The sequence below is a fragment of the Macrobrachium nipponense genome, chromosome 26 (genome assembly GCF_015104395.2).
Source record: "Macrobrachium nipponense isolate FS-2020 chromosome 26, ASM1510439v2, whole genome shotgun sequence".
Lineage (NCBI taxonomy): Eukaryota > Metazoa > Arthropoda > Malacostraca > Decapoda > Palaemonidae > Macrobrachium > Macrobrachium nipponense.
This window is the reverse complement of record NC_087215.1, coordinates 25,603,638-25,621,137: the sequence shown is the minus strand read 5'-3', so window position 1 is coordinate 25,621,137 and position 17,500 is coordinate 25,603,638. Positions and strand designations below refer to the sequence as shown.

Here is a 17,500-nt window from a genome sequence, read left to right as displayed (position 1 = left end):
ATGTTATTTGTGTTTATAAACCATATATTCAAGACGGTTTTTCAATGAGGATAAATATTTATTATGACAAAATAACGTAAAACAAGAATAGGCCTAGTATATGCATCTATTCATGATTATGCACCATGTCTGTAATTCGTACATCTCACGAAAGTTCGCTCGGAATTGAAAGATAGTAGGTAAACTAAGGATTTTCATTCATTGTAACACGTCATAAGAAAGTCAGTCTTAAAACGAAAACAAATCAGTATTAATTAACCCTTTTAATGAAATAATAAAAAAAAAATATTAGGCCTATATATGTCAACTTTGAAACGAAAGCAAGTCAATTACAGCCAGGGCATCATGTCTTGACGCCATGGATGCTACGGAGGACAAAGGAAACGGCCTGTAACGTGACGAAGATTTGCCTACACAGTTGGACTGCGCAGTTATAACTGCAAGCATAACTGAACGTTAATGGCGGGCTAAATTTAGCCTATAGCCGGGCCGGGCCGTTAGGGAGAATCAACAAACATTTTAAGCGAAGGTCCAGCAAGATCAGGGCGGAATTCTAAATTTTTATTATAAAACTAAACTATTCAAGATTAACAAATACTACATGAACTGAAAAGCGGACTCGCGCCAACTTACAAAGGAAATCAACTCTGAAATAATCGACCACGAGTCACCATGCCATGCACACAACGACAATGAGAAAATCTTACCAAGAAAACCATCGAAAATCTCTTGATATCGGCCTCAAATACAAAAAATACAAAAGGTCTAGAGGTGAGCAATTACACCAGCCTACCTCTGGTCTGGTGGTATCCTAGGAAAGAGAGGTCCTGGCAAAGAGGAATTTTGCATTGTCCGCCCTTCAACATCAACTGTTTCGGTAACTATCAGTTTACGTCAAAGGTTTACAGGCAAAATGGGCGCTTTCCTTAATACCAGCCGCTTGGGGATGAATGTAAACACACGAACCGTAAGATGGTGAATGTCGAAGTCAGAAACATGAACAAAAGACATAAATGTAAACGAGGTGAATATTCAGTCGGCGACTGACGAGAAGTATGCCGCTTTAGTGAACTTCAGTTTTTCCGACATGAGTTATTGCGATATTTTGTGCAAGTACACCATCCTAGTAATATCGCTTCCGCCCTTCTGGGCCCGTTCTCATGGTTATCTAGAATATTCAGTGTGTTACGATTATATATAGTCGAGGCTTTGGTGACTGGCTGCTGGACCAGGGTTCAATGTTCTCGATGTTGGGGCCATCCAAGTGAGTACTTTTCTCTAACGTTCATAACACATGTATTAATGGTTCTAGTGGTGCTATGTTTAATAAGTTTGACGAGTAAACGGTTCATTCACTATATTTTATATGAGAATGAAATTTTCTATTCGATTGCAATTACATATTTGGGAAGCTTTCTCGATTGTGATATTCTCCTAAATTTTATGTTTAGTGTAAGGTTAGTTAAGGTTAGGCTAGGAGGTAGGCTATGTGGAATCGCATGTAGCCGAGCAGTCAGATGTCCGGAAAATATTCAAGTCCAGGCTATGAATAGAGTTTGTTATTTATCAGAAAAGTGTCTATTGAGGTGCTATTATAAGTGATTATTTTATTAGATATTCATTTACTTATTCCAAGAGAGATCTTGGTTAGATCCTATAATTTTTTTGGTTCTATTACTAATTACTCTAAATCTACCCTTGTTGTTTGTATGTTGTTTTTACGTTGCATGGAACCATTGGTTATTCAGCAATGGGACCAACGGCTTTATGAACCACGTCGAGAGTGAACTTCTATCACCAGAAATACACATCTCTCACTCCTCAATGGAATGGCCGAGAATCGAACCCGCGACCACCGAGGTGAGAAGCAAACACCAAACCAACCACGCCACTGAAGAGCTCTACCCTTGTTGTCATTGCCAACTGTTGTAGTATACACAGTTATGGGTTTACTTTTTGGGACTGACCGAGTTTACATTTCAAATATTTCTGTACTACTATCAATTGTATTGCAAGTCGAAATTTTCATGAAATAATTCTTACGGTTCATGGCTTTTCCTTGATCCAAGTTGATATATATATATATATATATATATATATATATATATATATATATATATATATATATATATATATATATGTGTGTGTGTGTGTGTGTGTGTGTGTTACGGCCATTTTGCAAAATTGGTCATTTTACAAAATTGCCGGCCATTATGCAAAAGGACCAAATTCGTGTCATTTTGCAAAATGACCTAAATTTCTCAACATTTTGCATAACGACCAAGATTTTGGTCAGTTTACATAATTATCGTTGGTCAGTTTACAAAATGTCCATACAGCAAGCAGCCAGATGGAAAAAAAAGCGAGGGAATGATAAAACGTAGTGAACATAACTAATTTTATTCATTTTCAGAAAATAAAGCAACTTTCAAAATTACATTCCAAAACGGTATAAAGTTTTAGCCAAAGTAACTATACCTTTTCTTGTTTTTTTTTCATCTGTCCATCCACCTGTGGTGTTTTTGTATGGTAACACTGCGTCCCGGGCTTTAGATAGTTACGCTGTGTAAAGTTTTAGGTAAATAAAAGGATATCTGGGTGTACATTTGCAACTGAAAAGTGTTTTAATAATTTACTGTATGCGAATTACACCGTTAATATTCGAAATAGGCTATTATTATAACCGTTGAATGTAAGCTGAATGTAACTATCCAAAGGTCGGGACGCAGTGTTACCATACAAAAACACCACAGGCGGATGGATTGGACAGATGAAAAAAAAACAGAGTATAGTTGAATGCACACACAGTACTACGTTGGTCGTCTTCTCCGGGCTTTCAGCAGTGTCTTACTGACAACAGTGTCACCAATCTGCTCCCATTATCTCTTGTGGAGAGAGAGATGGTGGGGGGGGGGGGGGGGGGGGGGGGGAATAATGAGTGAATGATCGACAATTATACAGTACAATTACCCGTAGTGGGAAACGAGTAAATGAACCAATATTATAAGAGATGATTTGCAGAAGTGAATGACAAGCTTTTTTTCCATCTGGCTGCTTGCTGTATGGAGATTTTGTAAACGGACCAACAATAATACTGTTTATTTTGTAAACTGACCAAAATCTTGGTCGTTTTGCAAAATGTTGAGAAATTTTGGTCATTTTGCAAAATGACCACGAATTTGGTCCTTTTGCATAATGGCCGGCAATTTTGTAAAATGGCCAATTTTGCAAAATGGCCGTAACACACACACACACACACACACCACACACATATATATATATATATTATATATAATATATATATACTATATATATATATATATATATTCTATAATTATATATATATATATATATATATATATATATATATATATATATATATCCACGTGCCTGCCTGTACTATATTGGCGGAATTACGATAAAACTAACGACTAGACTTTATACAAATGCATAATTTGAAGTTCCCTGTGTTCCTGGGATCATGTGATTAGACTCCGGTGCGAATTTGAGAATACCAGACTTTCTCTACTATTATATTATTTATTCGAATGTGTGTCAAAACAAAAAGAGTACATTTCTGCTGTCAGTGGAGAAACCAGGGATGCAAAGTATATTAAACCCTTTAACTTGTGAAGGAAAACGGATTGGTGAACCTTTGAAATCTCTGATTGCTCCATTTTATGTAACAATGCGATCATTGCCACTGAACGAGACAGAGAGAATAGGAAACTATGTCATCTTTCTAATTAGATTAGAAAATAAACCCTTCCCTGTATATCTCTTATTATTGTAACAATGCGAATAGGAAACTATGTCATCTTTCTAATTAGATTAGAAAATAAACCCTTCCCTGTACATCTCTTATTATAAGACGTGTGAGGGAAACGAGCAACAGGTAACCCAGATAACCCTCAAAACTGCCAAGAGTTCAGGCGAGTGGGGTTCTTTAAGCGCAGGGGGAAGAGACGATAACTCCTCGGGTTAGGTGCATATACATATATTAGGTACGACATATAAATTGACGCTCTATGGTTAAGTGCCATACATGCGCGATGCCAGAATAGTAAATCTGGCATCTCAAGGCGGGAGGTCTCGAGGAGACCTGAATTCGAAGTTGGAACGACGAGAAGCTCAGTTGCACGCGGAGTGTCAACGACGTTCGAACGCCTGGACTGCTCTCGCATTGCCTTGAGTCACTCGCTGTTTGGTCAATGAGAGACGCTTGCTGACATGACTTTGCGTTCATAATTCGAAATCGAGTCCGTGCACTGATACTCGGACGCGCGACTCGCTCGGAATGGCGGTCAACTGGGAATTTATACAACAACTGTGACGACTGTCATGCGAACACTGCTTATTAGACCTGGCTTCGACTAGATAGGCAATTTAGTTTTCGAATTTTGATCATCAACTTCGATGCAAAATTTTGTAAGGAATGGATACGTTGTATTATTGAAAATGTATGAGATGATAACATAAAAAACGTATAGGAGGAGAAGCGGAATTTTTTTTTCAGTGACAAGGCTTACATCAATCATCAACATCAGTTGAAAAGCAGTTTAGTCTATCGACGGTGATATACATTTCGGTAAGTCAACATATATATATATATATATATATATATATATATATATATATATATATATATATATATGTGTGTGTATGAAACACTATACATGATTAAGGAATGTCATTTCAATCCATTTACCTTTCATTTTTCGTAGTCTAGTGAGCATAACGTTAATCCCATCAGCAAAATGCCCGGATTTCAATTTCCAAGCGACCAGAAATTCTTTAGGCCTATTCCTTTAAATTCCATTGTATCCCTGTTGACCTAAGTAGTGAAATATGTACCTGTTAGTTACGTGACTGCATGGGTGGCAATTAGGAAGGACATGGGGCCAGCAGCCTCTGTCCTCATTTAATTTCTGAAAACTCGAAAGCTAACAGTCTTTTGATGTCATTTATGCACATGCACATTATATATATATATATATATATATATATATATATATATTATATATATATATATATATATATATGAGAGGTGTGTTTCTGTGCTTTAAAGGTGGCCCTACTAGAACACTTTAAATGAAGATACAGTAGGTACTTTGGCTCTAAATATCAGAAATTGTTGGAAAAAAAATTATTTACAATATTATTGTACCTGTTCTTCTTCTAAAACTTAACAGACAGGTCAGTAATTTGATAAACTGAAAAGCTTACTGCAGACTTCAGGTGGATTTACTGTAAGAAAACAGTTAACGGATATAGTAGATCATTCAGTTAGTCTCTTCGCCTACCACAGGCGTCAGTCAACAGGTGTTGGTGTGACGAATGTAAATCTATCATTGTGATCCCGTAGAGTTTATCGTCAGTTGTATTTAATTATCATCGACGGATCTATCGTCAATTGTATTTTATATGCTATCATCGTCGGATCTGTTCTAGATAGTGACCCCCCAAGGGTTTTCGAGGGTCGTTATTGAGGACTAATGATATTTATAGTCTTTTGTATATGTTTTTATGGTCATCCCCAACGGGCTAGTACTAAGCACGCCGCAAAGGTGGATACATACCGGGTTTAAACCTGGGGGTGTCACCGTTTAGGAAACATGCTCATTAACAAATACCTCTGTCACTGCAATGAATTCTTCCTGTAGGTATGCCATGCACGTAGATATGCAATTTTGAATGTGCATAATTGCATGTGCATGGTATGAATAAAGTTTGAAATACTGTTAGTTGATGATCCATAGTCCTATTTTAATGAAAATCTACGGAAGAAGACGGGATTTGAGTCTAATAGTTTCAATGTCTTGGCTGTTTTGACTTTTGAGTGATAGAGGTGAGTCATCGACTAATATTCTGGAAGTGGTGTAAGTTAGATTTTGTCAGTATCTTCCCAATTTGGTTGTTTTCTTTTGATTTATCTTTTGAATATCATACTTATTTATTTTTATAGTTATTACTTTTAGCTTCATAAAAATTCTAATTATGTATACTTTTATCTTCATAAAAATTCTAATTATATAATATATATAGTAATAATATATATATATATATATATATGTGTGTGTGTGTGTGTGTGGTGTGTGTGTGTGTGTGTATGTATTGGGTTTTCGAGTACATGTTTATTCACTAAAAGGTTAGAGTCGAAATGAATAAGAATTATTTACTTGTATGAAACCAAACTTTCAGTATGACACAAACAGAGAAGATTAGGAAAAAAAAGAAAAAAAAAAGAACTCGAAACGACAAAAAACATTATCATTAGAAGTACAAAGGAACAACTGAAGTCTTGAGCGTTCAGTCTCGGAAAAAGGTTTTATTTATTTTTTTATTTTTATTTTATCATCAAAGACTCGAGTACTATTGGTAGCACATAAAGATATTGGAGAACGTAGGTCCGGGCTTGTGCTCCCTGCTCCCCCATTTCCCTCTTAGTTACCACCCTCCTTTTTTTTTCTTTTTTTTTCTCTTTTTTTTTTCGTTATATATGTTGCAATAAGATTGTGAAACCTGAATTTCACGAAGTCTCCGAAATACGTGAAATCACCAATTCACTCAGGGACAATTTTGATCCCCGGGGGACTAGACCTAAACACGGCGAAACAATGATTCATCTGCACTGTTTCGCCGTGTTTAGTACTAGCCCCTCGGGGATCAAATGCTCTTATGATGTATAGCGGACATTTGATTCCCGAGGGCTAGTCCTAAACTCGGCAAAACATTTGATTCCCGAGGAGCTAGTACTAAACACGGTGAAACAGTGTGTTTGAATCACTGTTTCGCCGTGTTTAGTACTAGCCCCTCGGGGATCAAATGCACTTATGATGTATAGCGGACATTTGATCCCCGAGGCTAGTCGTCAACTCGGCAAAACATATTTGATTCCCTAGGAGCTAGTACTAAACACGGTGAAACAGTGTTTGAATCACTGTTTCGCTGTGTTTAGTACTAGGCCCTAGGTGATCGAATGCGCTTATAATATATTGGGACATTTGATCCCCGAGGGGCTAGTCCTAATCTCTGAGAAACATATTTGATCCCCGGGGGACTAGACCTAAACACTGTGAAACAGTGTAGATTGAATCACTATTTCGCCGTGTTTAGTATTGGCCCCCGGGGATCAAATGTCCCTAAGTGAATTGGTGATTTAACGAATTCCCTGAGGAATCTCTGGTTTCAAAATCTTACTGTAACATATAGACGACACCCTTGCCCATTTTAGAAGAGGGCATGACTGATTCCTTTTTGGAATATCTGATTTACTCTTGAGAAAAGAATCGACTACCGTTTCTTGATGATCTGGTCTCCAGGCATAACAGTTGTTTTACTACCACGATTTTTAGAAAAGACGTTTACAGGTTTAGGTGCCCATTTCTACAGCTATTGCTTTGTTGCTACACTCTTTCACAGGGCTCTTTTCTTCGCTTCTAGTCGGCAAGCTTTTCACAACGAAGTTAACGTTTTTTTTAGGATATTTTAAAATGAATTATTTTCCTTCAAGGTAGTTTTTAATACCCACAGTTAAACACCAAGTAAGAGGTTTTTCACTTAATGTAATACAAGATCTTACGTTAGCAGCATTATTCAAAAACACTTTGGTGCTTTGAATGTCTTAAGTGGTTCGTATCAACCGGCTACTGATTCGCTCTAGTTTTAAGTTCAAGGATCAACTTAGACCTATGATAGCGCCTCAGTGGCGTGATCGGTATGGTCTTGGCCTGCCACCTCGGTGGCCGCGAGTTCGATTCTCGGGCATTCCACTGAGGAGTAAGACGTGTATTTCTGGTGATAGAAGTTCACTCTCGAAGTGGTTCGGAAGTCACGTAAAGCCGTTGGTCCCGTTGCTGAATAACCACTGGTTCCATGCAGCGTAAAAACAACATACAAACAACCAAAAAAAAAATAGACCAATGATGTCCTTCGGAGTGGTTTATAATTATAAGTATTCGTGCCCCGAGAGCAACTCCTCGTAGGCATTACTGAAGGTTCTTTGCAGCGTCCCTTTGGCCCTTAGCTGCAACCCCTTTAATTCCTTTTACTGTACTTCTATTCTTATTATCTTTCTTCCATCTTGCTATCAATTTATTTCATAGTGCACCTGCGTGGTTTTCCGCCTGTTACACCTTTCAAACCTCTCACTCTTAACTTCCTTCCCAATGCTGAATGACCTCATAGGTCCCAGTGCTTGGCCTTTGGCTTAAACTCTATATTCCATTCCCAAGTGTAACTCTGGGATTAATGTTGGATCCACTAGGAGACTTCTAAAAGTACCTATAGATTTTCAGAGGGAGCTGGAGGGAGGTTAAGTATTCGTACGGGGTAAAATTCTCCATCTCTGAGCGCTCTTAACATAACTCCATACGAAAGTTTGTAAAAATCCCATTGGAAACGAAAAGTTTTACATAATTGGACGAACTTCGAGCCAACTGGAACTACCGATAATAGTCGAGTCTTTGATGATAAAACAGCTTGTTCCGAAATTGAACACTGCCTTTGTAATTAAAAAAAAAAAACAAAAAAAAAAAAATTTCTACATCCAATTTTCTCTACTTTAACTATATATTATCTATATCTATATTATATATATATATATATATATATATATATATATACCTATATAAAGATTTATATATACTATATTATATATATTTAGTATATACATATGTTTATAGAATATATTATGTATATAGAATTATATAATGGATGTATATAATATGTTTATAGATGTGTACACACACACACATATATTTATATATATATATATATATATATATATATAATATATATATAGTATATTATATATATATATATATATATATATATATATATATTTATATATATATATATATTTTTATATAATATATATATATATATATATATATATATATATATATATATATATGTATATCTATAATCCTATCTATCTATCTATCTATCTATCTATATATATATATATATATATATATATATAATATATATATATATATATATATATATATATATATATATATATATATATATATATATATATATATATATATATATATATATATATAGTATATATATATACATAGCTTTCTAGCACCTCATATTCTTTATTCATGTCCTACTGACAGTAAGGTTCTATAACTTTAGATAATTTTCGTTCATTGTAATTTTGATCTTTTGATGTTTTTTTTTTTAAGGTTAAGTATTTTTGTGTGTCGCCTTAGTCGAATTTCATTTTTCATATTCTGACTTTACCCTTACATATTTTGTCCGTGATTTTTATCTTCAGTTTTTTCCATTTTTTTAAAACCTCTGATGATTAATCATAGGTTATGAAACGTTGGGAATAGACATACAATAAAAAACCAATAAAGTTATTCTTCCAGTCCACATTCCTGTCTGGTGTCTGTATTCGGGCACACCTGACTCTTGCTCATTGATATATATATATATATATATATATTATATATATATATATATATATATATATATATATAATAGGTATAGATATACTATATATATATATATATTATAGAATATATAGTATATATATATATATATATATATATATAGATATATATATATATATATATATATATATATATATATATATATTATTATTTTAGGTATATGTGTATTTGTATATATATACATGTATACATATTATAATTTTATATATATATTTAGGTATATGTGTATATATATATATACATGTATACATATATAATATATATATATATATATATATATATATATATGTGTGTGTGTGTGTACACATATATAAACATATGTATATACATACATATATAATATATATATACATATATAATCTTTATGCATTTTATATAAATTTTTCTAATGAAAATGTAAGCATCGTTCATCTCCCACTAATTAATCCCTCATATTGAATACGAGATAACGGAAAGGCCAAAAATATCAACAGTAAGTCTTCAAGGAATTTCGCTTAAATAATGTTTTCAAAAAATATTCGCCCTCTCATTTCCCCTACATTCTTTAGAGGACACCATTTAAAGTTATTTGTGTAATGCGATTAATTCTTGCTTGGTTTAAGATGGACGTAGCAAATCTCAAACGATGAATTCTTGTCTGGTATTTTTGAAAGCAAGTCGCATTGATGACGCTTTTGTTATGAAGTTGGCTTTATGCCAACACGGGTCTTAGCTCCTATGGTAGCCCCTAGAAAGTGGTGCTGATTCTCTCATTACTTGAAAAAGACGGGATTTTTATTATTTTTCTCGTATTTTTTCTTTTTACGTAAAAGCGGAGTTTTCGCGTTATCATTTTAGAGCTACATCTATCAATCTTACAGCGCCTCAGCGGCGTGGTTGGTATGGTATTAGCGTCCCACCTCGGTCGTCGCGGGTTCGATTCCCGGCCATTGCATTGAGGAATGAGAGATGTGTATTTCTGGTGATAGAAGTTCACTCTCGACGGGGTTCGGAAGTCACGTAAAGCCGTTGGTCCCGTTGCTGAATAACCACTGGTTCCATGCAACGTAAAAGCACCATACAAACAAACAAACAAAAATCTATCAATCTTGTCAGCTCTGTGATATTTCAGTCACGCTATTTCTGAATACATCCCATTTCACTATCCACCTTATTTCACCATCATTTCACAACCCATCTCCTATTTCACCGTCATTTCACGCTCCAGTTACGGCGCTGACTGGTCTCTTCGACCTCATTGCCTTTTTGGTCTGGAATTCCAGCCAGTCGCTCCGAGGGAAGACGCCTCACAGACCGGAATGGAATGGCGCCCCTGGAGCCTGGAGGTCGGGTGTACCGTAGGCATTACTTAAGGTTCTCGGCAGCGTCCCTTCGGCCCCTCGCTGCAACCCTTTCATTCCTTTAACTGTGCCTCCTTTCATATTCTTTCTTCCATCTTTCTTTCCTCTCTCTCGTCAAAAGTCAACTGCGAGGTTCTACTACGCCTTGAGAACCCTTTCTCCTCTCAGTTCCTCTTTCAGCGCTGAATGGCCTCATAGGTCCCAGCGCTTGGCCTTTGGCCTGAATTTTATATTGTTTTATAATTAAATGGCGCCGATGGAAGAATAAACTCGCATTGACATTATGCGTTTATAGTTAATACTTTAATCCGATTTACTGAAGAGGGATTACGATTAGAGCCGTCACAATAGCTTCAGCAATGGTGATGAACAATAGAAGCATTCGTTGTTGCAATATACACAGTTGAGGGAATGCCGACTGGTCAGTTAAGGGGGAGAGCGAACCAACTACTGGAATTCAGAGTATATATATATATATATATATATATAGTATATATATATTATATATATATTATATATATATATATATATATTGTATATACATATACATACATTCTAAGGACTATATTTTCAGTTGAGCCAACTTCCACCCTAATCAAGCAGTGCTTGATTAGGGTTGAAGATGGTCCCCCACCGAAATATAGCCTTTAACTAGTGTTTTTAATGGACCCTTTATACTTGAGACGTATCCTGTTTTAACAGAAGAATTTATTTACATATATATATATATATATATTATATATATATATATATATATAATATGTATATATATATATATATATATATATATATATATATATATATATATATATATATTACACACACACACACACACACACACACACACACACACACACACATATATATATATATATATATATATATATATTACTATATATATATATATATATATATATATATATATAATATATTAGTCGATGTTGGATGTATATTTATATGAGCGTATCGTAGGTAAACTTTGTCAGAGAATGAAGAAGAACGCTCCCCAATCCTCTGGGGTGGCATAAGGAGCACTGGAGATCGTATTAATAAGGCGCGCTAACCAGCGAGTTAATGAAAATCATTCCTGTTACTCGCAGAGGTAATGATATTATGGATATTACTGTCTTACAATCCCCACGCACGTAGATTTCTTGGATGACATCAGGGCAGGAGGTGAAGTTAGAAGGCTTTTGTGACTTCTTTTGACCCATGACTTCGCTGTTTTTTTTTTTTTTTTTTTTATCTCCGCTGAGATGAAAAATTCAACTTTTCTGATTAAAGTTTCCTCGGTGTCCATTAGGAAATTGTATGTATGTTTGGCGTAAGCTTTGCATAGTTTTAGTTTCTTCTTCAGAATTACTGGGCCATTTTCAAACAGACTTGATACGAAGCAGCCCTGGGTAAAGAGGATTCGTTTTACTCGAATAAATGCTCCCCCCTTCAACCCCAACTCCTAAGGGGAGATAATTCAGAAGTAGTGAAAGTAAGGTGGTGTCATTAAAAAATATTTTAGAGTACTGGGCAGATGGTGACAAAAATTACACGAGAGTCTATGGGTGTTTGGTGGACTCAGGAACTCTGCAGGTTGAGTGTGAAGGGCTGCCAGGCTTCCCCACGTCCTCAGCAGGCGGAGAGCTCTCACAGGCGAGTCTATGGCTGTTCAAACAAACTGGCAAGCTCCCAGGGTTTACGTTTACAGCCAACAGCTGGCAAGCTATCACACCACCTTGGCAGGCAAACAACCTATCACAGGAGAGAACCAAGTGCACTTTGGACAGGCAGATGTGCTCTTAGGCTTGAGAGCCAATGGCTGCCAAGATTACCCAACACCTTGGTGGGTGGATTAGCTCTTGCAGGTGGGAGGCAATGGCTATTCGGATGGGTGAGCGATGTGTCAGGGTGGAGAAATAATGGCTACCGAGCTTCCTCACCACCTCAACAAGTGGTTGAGTTCTCACAGACAAGCGCCAATGGTGTTCGAATAGGTGGAAGAGCTCTCAGGGCTTAGAGCCAATGGCTGCCTAGCTTCTGCACCACCTCGGTGGTAAAGCTCTCACAGGCCAGAGCCCATGGTTGTTCAGATAGACAAACAGGCTCTTAGAGCTGAGAACCAAAGGTTGCAAAGCTTTCTTGACACCTAACCATGCAGATAAGCCAATGGCTTTCGGATGGGAGGACAGGCTCTTGGAGTGTAGGGCCAATGGCTGCCGAGCTTCCCCACCACCTCAGCAAGTGGATGAGCTCTCAAATGCAGTTTGATCGGGTGGACAAAGTCTTTGTGTTGAGAGCAAGTGGCTGCCGAGCAACCCCACCTCTTCAGTAGTCAGATAGCTCTCACAGATGAGAGCCAACACTGTTTGAACAGGACACAAACTCTTAGGGTTGAGAGCCACCTCAGTAGACGTGAGAGCCATCACAGGCTAGGGCCAACTGCTGTTTGACCTGGAGGTCAAGCTGTGAACGTTGAAGGCCAAAGGCGCTCAAGTTTGCCTATCTTCTCAGCAGGCAGATGAGCTCTCACATGTGATGACCACCAACTGTTCTAATAGGCAGGCCTGCTCTCAGGTTTGGAGCCTATGGCTGCCAAGCTACCCTACTACCTCTTCAGGAGGACAAGCTCCCACAGGTGAGAGCCAACGGCTGTTTGAACAAGCTTAGAAGCTCTCATGGTTGAGAGCTAAGGGCTGGTGAGCTTCCCCAACACCTTGGCAAGCAAACGAAGTCTCACAGGTGAGAGCCAATGGCCGTTTGGAAAGGCGGCAAAGGTGGTACAGTCGCATATTTAGGTCAGTTCTTCTAGAAGGCCACAATCTCGAAATTCTGTTGAAATAATCTCAATTTCTGGTTTTTTGGCACATAAAAAAGGCAACGTTTGGCGTGCCATAAATCCATAAGTTAATGCCTTTGCACATGATATAGGGCAGTATCTGTCATGGCGTCAAAACCTGTGACTTAATGCCTTGGTACATAAAAAAGCAATCTCTTTTGCTGTTCTTTGTACCAAGACATTAAATTACCTTACGGTTTTTTGTGCAGTGCCAGAGAATGACCCGCTCTCCTTTCTTATGTGCACTGGCATTAATTTACGGGTTTTGACTCCACGTCAAAGGTTATCTTTCGCACGCACTTAATCATAAACTTGCGTGCTTTCACGCCATGAGTGAAGTGAGTGTTTTAATGGCTTATTACTTAATAATGCCTTCTACTCATCCATAAAGATAGTGTGTGACTTTCATAAAAACTAGGTATATGCTTACGCACAGTGCTTCCCATATCTTCCCTTGGTGAGCAGTCATTAATATCGCGAAGAATATTTTCGACAAGCACACGAAAACTTCTCTGTTGTTATTATTATTATTCATTATTATTATTATTATTATTATTATTATTATTATTATTATTATTATTCAGTCTTACCAAGCGTTTCTAGACGCAGCTGCTATCACTATACCTTTCTCCCAGCTGGTTGCAGCCCACCATAGTCGACTTTCTACCGGATATATAGTCAACTTACAAGTCGAAAGAGACAGTTGACTGTTCAGGAGGCTGGTCTGTGTCATCTCTTACCCGCCTGGGATCGATCTTGGGACTCTTGCCATTGATGGGGAAATGCTTTTAGTAGCAATGTTGTTATGTGAGGCAATAATTGTTAATATTTATTTCTATTGCTTTTGTAACCATTCCATAAATACTGAAGGTGATGTCTATGTAATTTTGCAATTGCTCTGTACCCACATTGTATCAAATAGGAATCAAGCTCGTAGAATGAACCCTATTTATCCGTTACCAAACAATTGGTCACACGTCCTGGTATGAGGTATTGATGAGTATACATTTTTGGAACAAATCAGGAATGTCAAAAAAAAAAAAACTACATTACAGAGATGAGAAGTCTACCAAATCTAAGATACACTAGAGAGTTACAGATGAAATCCACACACACGCACAAAACAAAAAGCCTTCATAGCACGACACGGGCGTGCGTGGGCGTTTGGGTGAACATGAGGGTCTGTTTTGACGAAAAATAACAACACCCGAGATACAGGTGTATAGATTTTTGAGGTAAGGACCTCATTACCGCGCCGAAACCCGACACAGAAGGCTACAGAGAGCGCTCTGTAATAACGAAATCGTTCTCTCTCTCTCTCTCTCTCTCTCTCTCTCTCTCTCTAGGAAAACAGGCAAAGCCTCCGTAGATGGATAGTGCTGTCACTGTAGGCATTACTTAAGGTTCTTTGCAGCGTCCCCTCGGCCCCTAGCTGCAATCCCTTTCATTCCTTTAGCTGTACCTCCTTTCATATTCTCTTTCTTCCATCTTACTTTCCACCCTCTCCTGACAATTGATTCATGGTGCAACTGCTTTGAGGTTTTTCTCCTGTTACACCTTACAAACATTTTTACTCTCAGTTTCCGTTTCAGCGCTGAATGTCCTCATAGGTCCCAGTGCTTGGTCTTTGAACTAGATCCTGTATTCGGTTCAGTTCAAAATAGGGAAAGACATCAATGATTTCATGCCTACATGAAACTATTCAAGAAACATGTCCCGACATGATGTTGAAGTGAACCGTCATGCTTCTTTTAAAGACGGACATTTTTTGAATGACGTGAAACATTTCAACCTCCATTCAGGTAACTTACATAAGTTTAATGTGAATCCTTCAAAGCTGGTAGACGACAACTGAACAAAGCGCCTCAGTGGCGTGATCGGTATGGTCTTCACCTGCCACCTCGGTGGCCGCGAGTTCGATTCTCAGGCATTCCTTTGAGGTGTGAGAGGTGTGTATTTCTGGTGAAAGAAGTTCACTTTCGACGTGGTTCGGAAGTCACGTAAAGCCGTTGGTCCCGATGCTGAATAACCACTGGTTCCATGCAGCGTAAAAACACCATGAAAAAAAGCGACAACTGAACACGAGAAAGGCATAACACGCGCAAAGGCATCGAGAGCTCAAGATGGAGAGAGAGATATAGAGATATGTCAGGGAGAAGGAGTGTTATGTTCAAAGTTCTGCCGTTAGTATTACGGGGAATTATTCCCTTAGGTTTGTGATGGCTCATGGATCTCATGGATCAGGGTCTGTGTGATCCATGCTGCTCATGAGTAAGCACAGACGCTCATGTACAATTACACAAACACGCAGATATATCTATATACATACATATGAATGTCTTTTCACTAATACAACTGTATAGTATGAAGATAAAAGGCCCATAAAACACGATTTTAACGTTAACATAGTGTTTTATGGGCCTTTTATCTATCTATCTATCTATCTATCTATATATATATATATATATATATATATATATATATATATATATATTATAGTATATATATATCTATATATGTATGTATATGTATTATATTATATATATAATATATATATATATATATATATATATATATATATATTATTCGAGCTACAAATGTCCTTTTAACTAACTAACTTCGTTTCCACCTCGGAATTGATTATATTTTCCATAATATGTAAACCAAAACCGAAGGGGAATTTTTTTTAGTTAATAATACATAATACAGGGGTGGGCCGAAACCGAAAAGTAGCCTCACAGTTACTTCATGAACTGTTTCTCATTCAAAGTACTCTTCAATAGAAAATTAATACTGTGCCATTAATACATGCTACTTATTTTTATCCTTTCATGTCACTCATTCTTAAATATGCCACTTATTCATGTCTGAAAAAATTTTATGCGTTTACGAAATTTTTTATTCTGTTTTAACTGTGAGGCTACTTTTGGCCACCCTGTATACATTTCTGAGGTAGAGCGAATTACATCTTGAAGGACATTTGTAGCTCGAATAATTTATATGAATCACGGTGATGTGATAATTATTCATATATTATATATATATAGATATATATATATATATATATATATATATATAATTAAATATTTATTAATATATATATAACTTATAAATATATCGAAAACGGCAATGGATCCCAACGAGGTCCGAGATGTTGTAAGGTTATTCTTAACATTCTTTCTCTTCCACATTTATAGTTAAAGGAGCGAACATCGTCGACAAAAACGAGTCAAGAAACTGATGTCCCTGAGATTGCTTCATCAATTTTATCTCGGCATTTCCGGGTTTTGTCCCGAATTCCCGCCAAACTATTTCCCCTCTTTTATCCGGCATTTTCTATCTCTTTACTATTGACTATCCACTTTGTAGTCTTCTACTTCCTTTCTGCTCCATTCGTCCTGATTACTTTTCTTCGATTTTTCCTTCCTCCCGGACTGACCAGACATGTTTTACTTTTTCTTTTATTTCGTGATTGCTTTCTTCTATCTGTTTATCAGTTTCTTTCACGGTATGTCTTCGAAATTTCTCATTTTGTTTCTCTCTCTGATTGCTGTCTTCTATCTTGTTTATCGCCATCTCGAGTAGGTACTTGTTGCAGGAGTTTTTTATCACCCTGACTTCTCACTGGTCTCTCTTTCCTTAATTAATCTCTATATCCTTATTACTCCAATGTGGGCGCTCACGGCATAGTTTCCAAGGGTGCATTATGTACATTATGTATATGTATATAGTATATATATATATATATATATATGTATATATAGATATATATATATATAATACATATATATATGCAGTGGAATTTTCCAAACTATATAAATATCTTCTTCTGTAGCCTAGTCTCTAGTCTAGACCTATAG

The 17,500-nt window shown here is 36.7% G+C and overlaps 1 protein-coding gene across 2 annotated transcripts in view; it reads left to right on the top strand.

The window, feature by feature from the left end:
• The first annotated feature begins 416 nt into the window (after positions 1-416).
• LOC135200075 (opsin, ultraviolet-sensitive-like) overlaps positions 417-17,500 on the top strand; it is a 194,312-nt gene continuing 177,228 nt past the window's right edge. The window contains exon 1 of one of the 2 annotated variants that reach the window (XM_064228364.1): positions 417-1,264. The gene's annotated coding sequence lies outside the window, so the exon portion shown is untranslated. Of the gene's footprint in view, positions 1,265-4,149; positions 4,589-17,500 lie in introns of those variants that run through there. The other variant, XM_064228363.1, reaches the window with a different exon arrangement.